Source organism: Mauremys mutica, chromosome 10 (assembly GCF_020497125.1).
Source record: "Mauremys mutica isolate MM-2020 ecotype Southern chromosome 10, ASM2049712v1, whole genome shotgun sequence".
In the NCBI taxonomy this organism is placed as follows: Eukaryota; Metazoa; Chordata; order Testudines; family Geoemydidae; genus Mauremys; species Mauremys mutica.
The window spans coordinates 86906151-86923492 of record NC_059081.1 but is presented as its reverse complement, the minus strand read 5'-3'; positions in this window follow the sequence as shown (position 1 = coordinate 86923492).

The window sequence follows — 17342 nt, the reverse complement described above, 5'->3', positions numbered from 1 at the left end:
CATCACAGAAGGCAATCAGGTTGGTCAGGCATGACTTGCCCTTGGTGAATCCATGTTGACTGTTCCTGATCACCTGCCTCTCCTCCAAGTGCTTCAGAATGGATTTGAAGTCAATAGAAAGACCCTCAGTCTCTTCAGCAGAGTTGGATCAGGCCTGGTGCCAGATGCTGCCACGCTCACTCACGAGCCGTACTTTACTGCACAAGTACAGCCCTTGGCACCAGTGGGGTACTCACGGCAGAAGGTGTTACTCAGTAACGGTGGCAGAATCGGGCCCTGTCATGCTAAATTGACTCTCAGATTGGTATTGACATCGAAGTGGCTGCCAAGCGGCCTGAATAAATACAGAATCGGGTCCTTCCCATTTTGGGGCTGGTTTTGTTATAGGCATAATTGTTCTGGTAAGTTTTCACATGTGCATTAGGATTCTGGCAGCAGGGCCGGAGGGTACTAACCCCCTGCTGCCTCACTCATCTGTCCCTCCTCCCTATTGCCAGGGTTGTAAGTATTAATACCCAGGCTGGCCACCAGATGTCACTCTCTGCCTGTCTTTTAAACAGCTCCTTGCATCAGCAGTGGCCCCCTTATCCCCCCCGGGCGGAATCCCACAGCAGTGGGCTGGATGCTGTGCAGCCTGCGTGCTGCTGTTACACAGACACCCTGTATCTTTCCATGCCGAGAGACGAGCGCCGGTGCCCTCTGGTGGCTCACTGGAAAATGCAGTGTCCCCTGTGCTGGGCTCCGCGAGGAGCTGCAGCCATTGGGCCAGCGAGCTTGCATGCAATGGTGCCTGCCAATCAGCCGGCAGGGGCTCGCTGACGCAAGGGCCCGATCCTGCGAGTTGCTGAGTGCTTTTCCCCAAAGTACTGAACATTTGCAGGTCCTATGGCCCCCTCCGGGCAGCGGGGACACTGGGGGCATGACCCAAAGCCCACTGAAGTCCATGGAAGGACTCCCCTTGACTTGACTGGGCTCTGGGGGAGGGCCCAAGCCAGTAGGGCTGACTTTAATGTCCTCGCCCCTGAAGATTCCTGACACACAGCAGTGTGTTGTGTTGCTTGTTTGGCAGACATGGTATCCTTTAAACCCTTTCAGGACGCTGAGCTGAGTTTGTGCACCCACACTCACTCTCTCTATAACCATGGGGCCGCAGCCGGGGCTCTGTAACGAAGGCTGGGAGACAGCTTCCATTATGTGCCTCATTTTAATCATCCGTCTCCAATGTTCTGAAAATTCCTGTTTGTCTAAAATATCTCATCCTGGCTCTTTCCAGAATGCTGAAGGGGAATTGGACGAAACCCAGCTCTTCCAAAGCTTCTGTAGAAGCCGACCAATCTCCTCAGCAGTTGCTGCTGCGCCAGCCATTGTTGCTAGGGCTGAGGGGAAACTTCTGGAGATGTTACTCCGAGACATGTGACCCTTTGGGATTTGCACCGAGAGCTCCTGGACTGTTGTAAGCTCTGTGGCTGTACCGTCCTCTGTAGGCATCCCCAGCATTTCTGTGGGGTGATGGAAGGGCAGGAGGTTCGGCCTGTGGAGCCCCACAGGTCCCATGGAACTGGGCAAAGGTCAGCGTCATTCATGCAGCCCCTCCAAGCCCTCCCTCCCCTCCATGACAGCACTGTTCCCATGGAGCTGCATTCCTCTGTGTGCCATGGACCACAACTCATGGCCACCTGTCTCCCAGCCTGGAACTGCTAGGCCAAAGGGGAGAGTGGCAGCAATGCTGGCTGTGTCCTGTATGGCTGCTGCCTTGGCTTGCCCCACAAGCCAGGATCTTGCTGTGGATCAGCAGCAGGAGGGACGAGCCAGAGGAGGCATCTTAGTGTTGGTTGAAGGGTGGCTCAGCACAGCTGGCAATCCAAGATGTTGGTCCAGAAAAGAGCCCTACGCATGTCCCGCCCTCTCCCTGGGCTGCTCCAGGAACTGCTGCCAGGCGGTAGTGCTGGCCCAGGGACGTGTGCTTGGCAACAGAGAAAAGTGACAAGATGCAGACGCTCAACACCTGCTGGGCTTGGGGATCCAAAGCTCCCGATTTCCCCCCTTTCCATTTGCATGAAACTTCCTACAAAAATTCTGCCTGGGCCATGAGGTGCCCCTCCCCCAGCCCCCAGATCTTTAACTGCAGGTTTTAGTGTGGGGAGGGCTGAACACGGGGCTTAAAAGGGCGACTGAGTGGCTGCCTGCGCTAGGACGGCTGCATAAGCCCCATAACAATAGAAATGCAGCTACCATAATAAATAACATGGAATAATCACAGGCCCCAACACTCCCACTTTGAAAATCAATCTATCTGCTGGGCACTGGCCAGTGGTCTGTCTCGTTAACTCTTAATCAGCACTGCTCAGGGAAGCCAGGGGCCTCATTTGCTATGGGCAAGGAAGCGTTTGCTCCAGTATGTCTTCCATTCTTTGCCCTCTCCCTATCTCACCTGTCCTGGCAGGATACAATATAATCACGTATAATGTTCTACCTGCTGTCACAGGTCTGCCCCCCACTGTCTGAAATGACACCCTGAAGGAAGCCGTGGTCTAGTTAGCATGTGGCCAACTCTGTGCGGTGCACAAGGATGGGGATTGGGCAGGGAGAGCCTTGTTTGCTTGCACCCTGGTGCAGGACCTCCTACCCGATGGCCTTTGAGCCCACCAGGTGTGCAAAGCTAGTGCTGGTGGTGGTAGCCTGTCTATGGCCCATGCCACGGCCAGCAGAGCCTGTTAGTCTCAGAGGGTAGCAGATACGGCAGCCTCTCGCCAGTGTGGGACAGTAGGTGCGCTCTGTGGAGCTCTGGGAAGTATGGGGCCTCCTTCAGGCACAATGGTCCCTGAAGCTGCTGCTGGTGCCGAGGCACAGCCCAGCCCAGAGCCTGTGTTCCCCAGCAGCTCTTCCCCTCAGGGGAGGGATTGGCTCTCTGCCCAGCCGCCTTTGGCCTCACCTTGTGCTCTCAGGCATTTCACTTTGGGAATATTTGTGGTTGACACAAGTACGGCCATAGAGCTTAGTACGGAGCTATTCACACAAAAGGTCAGTGACTCGGCCCATCTGTTCCTGCTCCTTGCCCTACAGATGATGGGGACAAATGCTTTGCTACATGCAATTGTTTTCTTTTCTCAAAAATACTGTATTGTTTCATAATGCACTGTGTTATGTATCAAGCCTGATAGTGCCGTCCAAGGGCTCTCATCACAGGATAACATGGCAGGCAGTGTCTTGTGCAATTCCTTTGGTGGTATTAGTAGCATCTGCTCCCGCTCCGCTGTGGTCCTGCAAAGAGAAACTAGTACAGAGAAAGGCATAATCATTAAAAAAAAATAAAAAAAATTCTAGCACATTAACTCTGTCTGCTTGACTGTTTAAAAAACAGCTCACATGTATACAAATTCCCACACCACAGCTTATGCAACTTCACCACAGATGCACATTTGTTCTCAGGAGTTTGTAATTTTGTTGTTTCCCTACACGGAAAGCAAATGTAATTGACCGAACAATTTAGCAATATATATCCCTCAAAGAGGAATTAGTAAAGATGAAAGATCACTGTGGTTAATGTGAAAATTAACTGTCTCTGGAGTATGATTTGAAGTTTTGTATCACACTGCTTCGGCTGGCTGATCTTCCCACACATGATGTTTCTAGAATGAACTACTTTGATCTCTTAGTGGAAGGCCACCTCCAGAATAACCAGAGCTTGTTCAGGGACGGCAGATTGAGGCATCTCTCAAAGAGGTCATTATAGAATTGTTAGACAGAAGGCTGATGGTGGACTGCCTATGCAGGTCTTGAGGAGCACAGACCCTTTTGTGATGGGCCTGAGGGACATCTGTATTTGACAGGATCAGTTGGAAAGACGGAGTTACCTTCGGTTCAGCTAAGGACCTTGGAGAAGCTGAATTGTTCCTGGAGGAAGAGAACATCCATGTGTAAATGGAAATCTAATAGTAGTGACCAAAGAAGGAGCTAATCTGAATTAAGACTTTTGGCAACTGGACCCAGAACCGACTGTGTGCACCACTCCCTGGATTTTGAAAGTGTTACTCCAAGGAAGAATTGGCCCTTGGATTTGAAATGCTCTACTAGACCTCTAAGGGAAGGACCATTGTAACACTGATACCAAAAGTCTTCCCTGGCAGGAATGGGTCTCAGGGAGAAATTGTTGAGAACTCTCTCAAACTAGGGCCTAAAATGGATTTGTGGGTAGTCGTTTAGGGTGATTACTGGCTTGTGCATTCTAAGGAGCAAGTTCTGACTGGCAGGTAAGAGGTCATTGGCACAGAGAAGGCTGAAATCTTGCCACCATTAGCAGAGCTGCTGCAGGGCTGAGCACAGGAAGAGAAGAATCCTCCGACAGGCCCCAGATGCTGTCGGTACTGCCACAGCCTGCACACAGCTGTCTGGCAAGGTTGGGGTGCTGGAGGTTGAGCAGGATGTGTTGTGTCTAAACCATCCAAGACAGATGGCCATCCAGCCTCCTCTTGAAAACCTACAGAGAAGAACCTTCCACAACCTCCTTATGCACCTGCCACCTTTACTCATCCACATGGGCAAATTGATTCAATTGGGGGTGCGCAAGTGAGAATGAACAGGTCATCTGAGCGAAGGGGGGAGGGTTGGACCCTGATATTGTTAGTGCAGTCTACTGAGAAAATGAACAGCTCCTTGCCTTACAGGAGGTCGTAAGGATCAAATGCCTCCAGGCTTGCGAGGTGGACACATACTAGAGTGGCAGGGCCGTATCACATAGCACCAGCAGTCCTTGCAGGTTTCCAGTGAAGTCAGTGGGAGTTCTGGGTACACAAAGACTGCAGCATCAAGCCCAGTGGAAACTGTGGGCAAATGTAGAGTAAAGTAACATACAGTTACATTACATAATTCAGTGGTTTGAGCATTGGCCTGCTACACCCCGGGTTGTGAGTTCAATCCTTGAGGGGGCCATTTCGGGATCTGGGGAGAGAAAAACAAATTGGGGTTTGGTCCTGCTTTGAGCAGGGGGTTGGATTAGATACCTCCTGAGGTCCCTTCCAACCCTGATCTTCTATGAATTGCCCAGGGAAAAGTGTTTTTGTGTTAATAAATTACAAGGTCTTGCTCTGAATTGATTTATGCCCAGTGCATCTCTGGTGACTCCCAAATAGTCCTTCCTGTGCTTTCCATTCCTTTCAGCAAGTGCATTTCCCCTCAATGGGATTCAGTCTGAAATAAAATAATTTAGAAACAAGTGAAATAAAGCCACCATTTATAAATGCAATTAACTGTATTTTAGGACAGATATTTCAATAAAAGATAAGACACTTGCATACCTGCTGTATTCTCAACTTGGAAATGTTCCTCTGCCTATCACCATTCGACACTACAGGAATTAAACCGACATGGCGACTACTTATAGGTGGCCTGTGGATGTCCCATGCTTGGTTGAGTGTTTGTCATCTTTAAACCTATTTAGGAAAGTTTTGAGTAGGCAAAGGGTGGGGGGAGGGAGTGGCACTCTGACAAAAATGAAATGTTTTTAAGTCACTGATAACTCCGAAGAAATGACCTAGAATTCTAATGGATCAATGTCCTAACAGATGAAGCACAAGATGGGGTGCTAGTTAGTGTCTGCTAGAGCCCTCCAAATCACACTAGGAACAGGATGACCACATCCATATGCACCGATTTGCAATGTGTTGGGAAAAAAAGTTGTGTGATCACAGGGGCCTTCAGTCTGAGTGACACACGCTGGAGGGCTCATGCTGCCAGGACGAAAATATCCTCACAATTTCTAAACATTGTTAATGACAATTTCATAACTCAAAAAGTGTTGCATCCAACATGGGGGAATTCAAAATTAGACTTCATCTTGACAGATAAGGAGGAACTGATCACAGAACTAAAAAGGAATGGCAACGTAGGTACAAGTGATTGTGACTTGCTCACATTTATAATGTGCAGACAGAATAAAGTGCAGACCACTTACACACACACACACACACACACACACACACACACACACACACACACACACGCGCACACACACACACTGAGCTCTAAAAGGGCCAATTCTACAAAGCTGCAAACAATTATGAGCTAAATCAGATCATCAGGGAAGAAGAATTTAATCAGAAAAATGTGAAATGATAATTGAAAATTGTTTAAGATACCTTGCTAGTTGCCTGAAATGCCAGAATTGAGAAAGAAGGCTGTATTGTTTAAAAAAACCCAAAATAAAACCAGCTTGAGAGGTGAAGACAGCTATACAAGATTGTGTGTGTATATATATATATATATATATATATATATATATATATACATACACACACACACACACACACAAAAGGAAGAAATGCACATTTGATAATAATGAATATAATTCAGAAGCTAGGAATTGTAGAAAACTGATAAGGGAAGCAAAGGAACACAAGGAGAAAGCTATAGTCAGCAAGTTAAGGACACTAAGATCACTACACTACCCACAAGATCGGCAGGCAGCGATCGATCCAGCGGGGGGGGGTGTCAATTTATCGCGTCTAGTCTAGACACGATAAATCAATCCCCAAGCACTGTCCCATCAACTCCTGTACTCCACCGCTGCGAGAGGCGCAGACAGAGTCAATGGGGGAGTGGCAGCAGTCAACTCACCGCAGTGAAGACACCATGGTGAGTAGGTCTAAATACATCGACTTCAGCTATGTTATTCATGTAGCTGAAGTTGCTGCCCCCCTGCTCCCTCCTAAGAAGAAGAGGAAATGGAATGACCCAGAGAATTATAAGCCTGTCAACCTGACATCAATCTCAGGCATGATAATGGAACTGCCGATATAGGACTTGCTTAATAAAGAATTAAATGAGGGTAGTACAATTAATGGCAATCAACCTGGGTTTGTGAAAAATAGATGCTGCCATACTAACTTGCTATCTATTTTTGATGCGATTACAAGTTTGGACGATGAAAGGTAGTTGTATTGATGTAATATGCTTACCCTTCTGATATGTTATTGTAGGAGTGTTGACCCTAGGAGAGAGAGACACAAGGTAGGTGAGATAACATCTTTTACTGGACCAGATTCTGTTGGTGGAAGAGACCGAGACAGGCTTTTGAGCTACAGAGCTCGTTGGGTATAGGAAAGGTACCCGGAGTGCTACAGCTAAATACCAGGTGGAACAGATTGTTAAGCAAAGGAGTAAACTCATTGCAAAGAGCCACTGAAAATGAAGTGGCCTGTTTACATTTCTGCAGTCGTAGGACAAAGGTGAGTTAGTGGGTTTCAGATTTAGGCTACATCTACACTACAAATTACTTCAGTATAATTTATGTCACTCAGGGGTGTGAATAACCCACACCCCTGAGCTATGTAAATTATAACTACCTAAGCGCTGGTGTAGACCGCCGATATAACTACTGTTACCCGAAACTGGGCCAGCTTGTAAGCTTAGGAAGGACTAATGACCCACCAGAGTTTGGCAGAAGACAACACGTTTATTATACTGATAGCTAAGCTCAAAAGAAGCGGAGGGGGTGTCACACTCACACTCTCATACTCACACTCCCAGGACAGGTACAGCAATGGAGATGTCAGGATTCTTGAAGGTAAGTGTCCCACAGCGCAGCGATGGACGGTGCGATGAAGGTAAGTCTTCCTGAGGCACCATGGAATGCAACGCGGTGAACCACTGGCCAGGCGGTCTGGGCAAAGGGCCTTCCCGGGAGGTACAAGCTTGTGAGTGCACTCCCGAGCACATAGCCCATTCCCCTTTTAAGGACCTGCTCCTCATGGCCTGCAACTAGCGATGACTTGGCCGCGTCTGGCTGGTCACACTCCACCTCGGCCAGTGTCCATGCAGCGTCCATGCACTGGGGTGTGAATGCTGCCTAATTAGAGTCCCAGACACCTTGTCTACCTGGAAGCTCTTCTGATCTTCCAGCTGTTCAACCAGCCCATTCACCCCACAAGCATTCTAGGAAGGAGGAGAAGGGGGAAAGCCACTTCACAGGTATTCAGAGAGGAAGAGGAGACATGAGGCGGGGGCGGGGGAGGGAGTGTAACAGACCTTTTGAGCATACAGGTTATACATAGCATACAGATCACTGGTGCTCCTACAACAGCTGCCGTCTCTCACAGAGGCAGGAGTTATTAAGCTGACGGGAGAGCTCTTTCCCATCAGCTTTGAGCGTCTTCACCAGAAGTGCTACAATGGCACAGCTGCATCGGGGTAGCTGCACCGCTGTAAGTGATCAGTGTAAACATAGCCCTATGGAAAGCCACATAAAGTCCAGTATCCCTATTGAGTCCATGATTTTTAGTGTCTTGCGGAGTTATGAATTGAAGCACCCAGACTTGTCTTTGGAAAGTGCTGTGCAGGTTTCCTTTGAGGATGAGGACTGAGAGATCAGAAATGAAATGATCACTTTGTGAAGAGTGCTCACCGAAAGGTAACAGGGTGTTTTGTCTTTTATCATTTTCCTGTGTGAGTTCATTCGAGAGCATCACGATTGTCTGGTTTCACCTACATAGCTGTTGTTGGGGCATTTGATGCACTGAATGAGGTATACCAGGTGTTGTGATAGGCATTGTAGAGGTGCAGACTCACCCCTGCGGCGTCTCCTGCTGGTGACTTCCAGGAATTAGCTCGTTCCAGCTCCGAAGCACTCTCTGCAGGCCAGTGATCCACCTGTCCTCTGGCCCCGTGTCCCTCCCAGACCCAGTGCCCCTTTAACTGGGTGTTGCCCCTCCGCAGTACCCCCACAATTCTGGGTCTCCCCATCCCAGGGGAACCCCCAACCCTCTATCCCCACCTCACCTCAGAATATGGCTACTGCCAGTCACCATCTAGCCCCCACTCCCTGGGGCAGACTGCAATGTACATGCCATTCATCACTGGCAAAGTGGGGTTTGGACCTGCTGCCTTTGCCTACCCTTAGCTACCCCTCTGTAGCCACAGTACCTGTCCTGGCCTTTATTAAGGCCACAGCCTGGGGCTTTCCAGGCTGGAGCTCCCCAGCTCCTCTAGCCATTCCTCAGCCCTGCTCCACTCTAGGTACCTTTCCCAGCTTCTAAGCAGCCAAGCCCTTCTCCCTCAACAAGCAGAGGAAGACTCCCTGTCTGGCCCTGACTTCTCTGCCTTTATAGGGCCAGCTGAGTCTGTTTGGGGCATGGCCTCAGCTGCAGCCACTTCCCCCAATCAGCCCAGCCTAAAAGCTGCTTTCTCCAGCCACAGCCCCCTCCCAGGGCTGTTTTTAACCCCTCTGGACCTGAGTGGGATGACCACCCTGCTGCAGGCATGTGCAGAATTTTGAAGGGTGAGTTGTGGCAGTATTGAACATCGTAGCAGTGAAGATGTGTCTGCAGGTTTTGCATCTGTTCTGGCAGAATCTGGTGCCACTTTGAGTTGGTGTGTCCTGGTCTTTGGGGAGCTTCTGATGATGACAAGCTTGGCGAGGCTGGGGGGTTGTTTGAAAGCCAGAAAATGGGTTGACATCCCCATATGAGTTGTAGTGTGGGGTGGTAGGTGACAAGCAGGAGTGTGCGGTCAGAGGGGAGCGTTCAGTATTGAAGATGTAGCACACAGCTAGGGACACCCAGGGCTGTGAGCCACTGTTACCTCTCTTCCTCAGCAAGAGTGAGCTTTGTGAGAGAGTAGACCCTATGTCAGCTCCCTGTCAGCCCCCTCTGTCTTCCTCACCAGCAACCTCCTCAAGGCTGTCCCGGCCCAAAGCTCACCAAGCAGGTAACAGTGAGCTCCAGCCCCCAAGCCCCTCCGAGATGGTTTTCTGCGGTGCACAGCCACTACCCCTGTCCATTCACAGAGGAGGTTACATTCACTGCTCTGATGAAGAGTCAATACATCACAGCTGATCGATTTATCTGGGATAAATATGCCCGTCCCTTCCAGCACAGCACTGACTTGGGTTAGAGTAAAACCCGTTTAGTAAAAAACGAGCCAGGATTAAGTGATACCAAGTAAAAGGATAAAGACAGAGATGGCTACAAGCAAATAAAAGTGAAAACATACATCTAAAAGACTACAGCTTAATCTAGCAAGATACAGTCTTTGTTCAAGATGGTTTCTCTCACCCACGGCCCCCTTTCTAGCTTTTCACTGGCTGGCCTGGCCAGGACCATCACAGAAATCAAATCACTTGGTTCCTTTCTCTCTCACGGTGAAGGGTAAAGATGGAGTCTCTCAGTTTCGTATATTCCCAAAGGGACTGTGTTTGTCTTACAAGTCAGGAAGGCCTCCCAGGGATTCAGTCGTCCGTGTCTCTCTGGGCTACAGGAGCCATGGTAATTCTCTGTCTCTTGAGTTCAGGCTCAGGATACCCCTCCCCCCTTGGTTTAGCTCAATGGATTTGTTTATGGCTAACATGTAAATTGAGATTAAACCCACATTCCTTTGTGTGGAACAGATTTGTTTATCACTTTTCCTTGGGCGAGGCTCTCTGCTTCTAGTCACATCATACAGAGGAAATTCATAACTTCACATGTTACGTTAACACGTGTTTTACAATTATTTTATTAACCCGTGTGTTAGTAGCTTCCCTATAATAGCTTACAAGGCATATTTTCTACAATTATGAGTGTATTAGTGTGTAGCGTGCCTAGAGTCACTGTGTGGTTGATGGGGGAGGGGGATGGTTCTGTATTGAAGCGGGTTGGCATTTGACTAGCACAATATAATAACATGGCACACTGTGACGGGGTTGGGGGACCCTGTCCAGTGTGGGGTGAGTTCACCCCGTCCTTTGAGTTGTTCTCAGTCCCTAGGCAGTGAGACCTAAGGGTTAAAGTCAATTAAGTTGCCCTGATCTGCAAGGCTGTAAGGTCTAGTGGCTGGAGTCTATATAGTCACCCTGATCCACAGGGAAGTAGGGTCTGGTGGCTCAAGTCAGTGAGGTAGCCTTTCTCTGCAGGGCAGTGGGGCCTAACAGTTGGAGTCCATAGATTTACCCTGATTTACAGGGCAGCAAGGCCTGGTGGCCAGTGTCACTAGAGTTAGTCTGACTCACGGGACAGTGTGGCCTAGCAGCCAGAGTAAATAGAGATACCCTGGGTTCGCAGGGCAATAAGGCCTAGCGGCCTGGGTCAATAGAGATGCCCAGGTTCGCAGAGCAGTGTGGCCTAGTGGCCAGAGTCAATAGAATAGCCCTCCAGGGTGGGGCTGTATGGCCTACTGGCCAGTTGGGGTGTGTGGACCATCAACTGAGGGGGTGGGAGGCTGCCAGGGTAGGGGGACCTGGGCCCTCTTTGCTCCACCGGGTCTCAACCCAGGGCCTTGTCAGTGGCAGGTGTGTCCACCACTGGGTCAATGGGGATCCATCCACAACACACTGACCATCATCGGGACAATGGCTAGTCCCCCCTGGGCTACTTTCTACTGTGATACTCATGGTGATGGTCTGGCATCTTTGCAGTCTCTGGTTCCTTGGCCAGTGCAACTCCCTGTAGCTCAGACCTCCCTGAGGCATCCACAGGTAGCTGAGCATCTGCTTGAGTGTCAGTGCCTCTGGCTTCCATGGTCTGGGGCTCCAGTTGTTTCTGGGGAGGAGCTGGCAAGGAGTGTCCTTCCTCTCTGGCAGTCAGCCCATACTGAGCTGGGCTGCTCCCTCTTATACTGGTGCTACACTTGGAGCATGCCCAGTAAGGATGTGGGGGCGTGGCTTCCTCCACCCATGTGAGGTGTTAACCCTTCCCCATCCAGTACAGGGTGAGTTCACCCCAACACACACACATTAAATGAATGAAAAGCTGGCTGATGGATCTCAACAGGTAACTGTAATGTGTGTAATGTGTGTGTCAAGGGCTTAGGGATTCTTTGGGTAAAGGATAGTGCATGAACTATTTTATATTCCCCTTTCTTCTGCATATTGGAAGAGACGTATTATGCCCACACAAGACAGCACTGGCTGAAATCAGGAAGGCCAAGTCACACTTGGGGTTGCAGCTAGCAAGAGATGTTAGAAGTAACAAGAAGGGTTTCTTCAGGTATGTTAGCAACAAGAAGAAAGTCAAGGAAAGTGTGGGCCCCTTGCTGAATGAGGGAGGCAACCTAGTGACAGAGGATGTGGAGAAAGCTAATGTACTCAATGCTTTCTTTGCCTCTGTCGTCACAGACAAGGTCAGCTCCCAGACAGCTGCACTGGGCAGCACAGCATGGGGAGGGGGTGGAGAAAGAAGTGAGTTTTCAAAGAAAATGGCCAATGGCTCTGCAATCACATCCGCCAACTCCTTTAGCACCCTCGGATGCAGCGCATCCGGCCCCATGGACTTGTGCTCGTCCAGCTTTTCTAAATGGTCCTGAATCACTTCACTGAATGACCCTTGAGGAAATTGTTCCAATGGTTAATTACTGTCACTTTTAAAAATGTACACATTTTTTCATGTCTGAATTTGTCTAGCTTCAACTTCCAGCCATTGGATCATGTGACACCTTTCTCTGCTAGATTGAAGCACCCATAGTAAATACTTGTTCCCCGTAAGGCAGGTTTTCTAGTCCTTTCATCATTCTTGTGGCTTCTCTCTGATCCCTCTCCACTTTATCAACATCCTTCTTGAATTGCGGGTACCAGCACTGGACACCGGATTCCAGCAGCAGTCACACCAGTGCCAAATAACAAAAGTAAAATAATCTCTCTGCTCTTGCGATTCCCCTGTTTATGGAGCCCATGGTCGCATTAGCCCTTTTGGCCACAGCGTCTCACAGGGAGATCATGTTCAGCTGATTATTTAGCCATATTAAAATGTATATTGTTTGCTTATTCACTGCTTGCCACGTGATCCAGATCGCTCCGAATTAGTGACCAGTCCTCATCATTATTTACCACTCCCCAATTTTTGTGTCATCTGCAAACTTCATCAGTGATAATTTTAGGTCGTTGATAAAAATGTTAAATAGCATAGGGCCAAGAACCGATGCCTGCGGTACTCTATTGGAAATAGACCCACTTGATGATGATTCCTGATTTATAGTTACATGTTTTAGACCTATCAGGTAGCCAGCTTTTAATCCATTTAATGTGAGCCATGTTCATTTTATATCATTCCAGTTTTTTAATCAAACTATTGTGCATTAGCAAATCAAATGCTTTAGGGAAGTTTAAGTATATTATATCAACACTATTACCTTTGTCAAGCAAACTCAGAAAAAGATATCAAGGTAGTTAGTTAGACACTGGATTTATGACTCATTACAACAATCTATAACCCACTAACAACCCCCTACTCACTGCCTTCCCCCTTCCATTTCCCCTCTATGACTGGAGGGGTGTTAATGGGCCACTTCACCTTGAATGGTCCCTTGAAATGTGTGTTAACTGCTTATGCTAACAATCAGTTCCACCTTATGTTTAGCTGTGATGCACTGAGTACATTTCCCAGACCGGAAGAAGAGCTCTGTGTCAGCTCGCAAGCTCGCAAGAAGTTGGTCCAATGAAAGACAAGGTGGGTGAGGTAATATCTATCAAGTTAGTTTGACAGGATCTATTTTCCATTAGCCCATGTAGATTTGCATTAATTCCATGACCTTCCTTTAGTTCTTTATTAATCGAGTTCCGTATCAGTCTCTCCATTACCTTGCCCATGGTCAAGGTCAGGCTGACAGGCCTGTTATTACTCGGATCATCTCGTTTGCTCGTTTTAAATATTGGCACAACGTTAGCTTTCTTCCAGTCTCCTGGAACTTCCCCAGAGCTCCGAGACTTATTGAAAATCCACACTAACGGTGCAGCGAGCTCCTCAGCCAACTCAGAGAGTCCCTCTGAGGATGTTTATGCAGCAGCTTCTGCTAGCACTGCGTTCTGCACCCAGCCAGCACTTCCAGCAACTTGGGAGCCCAGGAGCCGTGCTGGGAGGGACACCACAGGAGTCCTGGCTCAGCAGGGAAAGTGCCATGTACTGAATTAACAGCACCGCTGCCTGCAATTCCTGGTTCCCCTTTGGAGTTCCATGAAATGGAAATGGTCAGACTTGGGCCTGCTTAGCTTGGGAGCTCCTGAGCACTCAGGTGAAGGTGGGGTGGCTGCTGTGCCTTACACCCCTGGGAGTGTGACTAGGTAGAAAGGGACATTCCTTCCTGTTCCATGCAGGGGTTGCAGGTCTGTACATAGTACCTCCTCACCCACCTGCCTCTCTCCCTGAGAGCGTTACTTCCCGAGGACTCTGGGGGAGATTGGCAAGGGCAGTTGAGCAGAGCAGCCAGCTCCTGTGGACAGTCAGCTTTTGCAGATGCGGATTCTGGTGTCTTTGCCTGGAGCTAGAGCTGGAGTTCTGGTGTAGCATTTCGTCCTTAACCTAGCAAACGGGGCATCTCTTCCTAATGCACAGGGATCTGTAAGGACAGGTGTCATTGCCCTTTTGTGCCATGGGCTGCATTTTATTAGCATTACACTCCTCTCCGTAATTAGGCTTTCTATTGTATTTTAATGGCTATGTCTGTTTATTTGTGGAAATACAATAAAGTATTAATTTATTTTAAAAGCCCTTTCTGCACAGTCCAGAAAGGTAAAAGTGAGATTTATTTACACATGCGGGCTGCATTCACCTTCTCCTCGAAACAGAAACCCCAAGGACTGCCTGATATGTCAGGGTGCCTCATGTGGGAGGACTAAGTATGCAGCAAAAGGCTCTGTCTGTTTCCTGAGCGAGCGTGGGGTAGCGTTCCTGTGGCCCAGCTGACAAGATGCTGCCCTCTTACTGTGCACAGGGCAATCTGTCTCAAGCTAAGATTAGAAGAAGTCAGTTCGATGGCCATTGTCCCTGGATCTACCGTAGCAATGGCGCTGTGTATGGAAGGTGCCCGGTTACAGGATATATTCAGTGACTCCATCGAGATTTTAGGGAGGTGGCTCAGGATTGGGCCCAGCTTTAAAAATCCTATTTAGAAGAGGTGAGAGGTTGGGGACTGAGGCTACAATTCCCACATACCGCCTGAGGGGTGAAGGGCGGGGAGAGGGAGGGCTGGAGGCAAGATCTGCTAGAGATGCCAGTGTAGAGCATCTGTTGTAGGGTTTCCTACAACAGTCTTGTCTGTGCCTGTGTAGCTCTGCTCCCTGAAACCAACAGCCTCTGGACCCCCGGCACTGACTTCCAGGTCTCCGCAGACTCACCCCCTCTGTTGTGGCTAGTGACAGACACACAGCAAGCCCTGAGTCCTCAGTGCGCTCCCTGCAGCATCCAGCCCCTGGCGCTGCCACGCTCAGAAATGACCAGGTAAGCTGTCCCCGAGGAGCCAGTGTGCGCACAGCTTAACTGGCACAGCGCAGGGTCAGGCCTTCAGAACAACCCAGCACAGATCTCGTCAGAGTGAAACAATCCAAGTTTATTATCAACGTGAAGTTTAAGAGCTAGTAAGGGAGGCTAACAAGTGGAAACAGAAAGGTCACACGTATAAAATACAAAGTATAAACAACACACTTCTTAAAGCCTAAACTTAACTTGTCTAAAGTGATTTCTCACTCGAAGCAAACTCCCAGCGTCACCAAACCACACGGCTGGGACCCACCTTCATGGATGCAAAAACTGCTGCTCATTTTGCTCCCTCAGTGGTCAATCACAGTCCCTGTCCCCAGTCCAATAACCCTTGCCCCGCTAGGCAAAGCTGCCCTGCTGTTCTCTTCCTGCTGCCTTCCCCGTATGTGAACGGGGCTTCCATTGTTCGGCTTACAATGCTTAATCTCCATCTGACCCTAGGCAGACGGGTGACTATACAGCCCTTTGCCTGGCAAAATTTGCCTGTCCACCGTACCTTAGCAGTACTTACACTCAGGCCATTCTTAACTACCAGCTGTACAGACCCTTTGCGGTGATTATGACAAGCAATATGATGCAAGTTGCTGCTAGACACCTTACATCATATTCGCTATGGATAAATACTCGGAAAGCAGCATGCTAGGTGTACTGAGTTTGTCAGGCCTCTTAGGAGGTGCTGACAGAGTAGTGAACCTTTTGCCAGCTGGCTCTCCTCACTTGTGCTCTGCTCATTCGAGGACAGAGGCCTTATCCTGGGCTGACTCCAAGCATTGGTCTCTCAGCAGGCTCTCTGGGGGACTGAGCGGAAACCAGGAGGGCTGCAGAGGAAAAGCTGCCAGTTCCTGGGCCAGGTGCAGAGGCTCAGATGTTGGATGCTGTTAGCACTGAGCTTCATGCTCCTGCATCATATCAGTCCTGTGACGATCATGCCGAGATAAAGGGAACGAGTTACGGAACGAGTAAAACTAGCCTAGAAAACACGGCTTTGTGCATCCAGCAAAGAGACCATGCAAGCCCAAGCCATGGATTTTGTGGGGAGGTGGAGGAGAAATCTCAAATAACCATTGAAAATGGGAAGCTGTGCTCATAAAGTCCCAGTGGGAGCTAATGTTGCAGGGTATTCCCGAGGCAGGGAAAAATAACATCCCTCTGCCTTTACATGTGTGCAAATGCCCTGAGAAGGGTTAACATTGAAACTTGGCCCATGAGAGCCTTGGAATAAAGTGGAGCCTATAAATGGCCTGTTGGAAAAAGGGCCTCAGATTCCTGGCTCTGGTTTGTATCAGGAAATGATAAAATGCAGGAGCGGAGCCGCCAGAAGGCAAAGAGGGAGGGGGAAAGTATCACAAAGAAAATCAAAAGGTTTTCCACATGGCAGCCCAGCCGGCAGGGCCTGGATTCATTATCCAACAGGAGGCTGTGTTTATAGCAGTGTGAGTCACAGCCGGGCCGCAGGGTAGAACGCCCTCCAGCCACCCTACAACTGGGACACAGGCAGCTCCAGGAGGCGGGCAAGAGACAAGTCACTCCAGTCCCCAACTCAGCCTGAACTGTGTGATACAATGGTAGCTCTCAAAAAGACCCAGTCAATGTACCCTTCTCCTGCAGCTCCCGTTCCCCAGTGCCGAGGACAGCCCCAACGAGCTAGAGGCTATTTCCGTCTAAATAGCCAATCTGGCGTAGAATGCATTTCACCCAGGAAACTCTCTTTTTACTGAGCAAAATTAGTACATGTAGAGATGTGACTCAGTGCACTGAGACCACCCTGCAGAGCCAGAGGAGCTGGGATGGGAGGCCCTCTCCTGCTGGGACTGTGTCCTACTCTACACAGCATATATGTGATGGGAATTCAATTGTGAGTAAGCTGAATTACTGCTAAAAAAACGGTGCTACCAACCCAAATGCACATCAGAGCTGCTGAGCACACAAACACACCTCACAATCCCGCCACATACAGTCACACCTCATAGCCCCGCCTCACTGAATCACTCCTCACAATACAGCTATACCAAATATGCCTCACAACCTTGCCACACCTCACAATCCAGCCACACCCAACGACACCTCACAATCCAGCTATACCCAAATACACCTCACAGCCCTCCTACACTGAACCAAACCTCACAA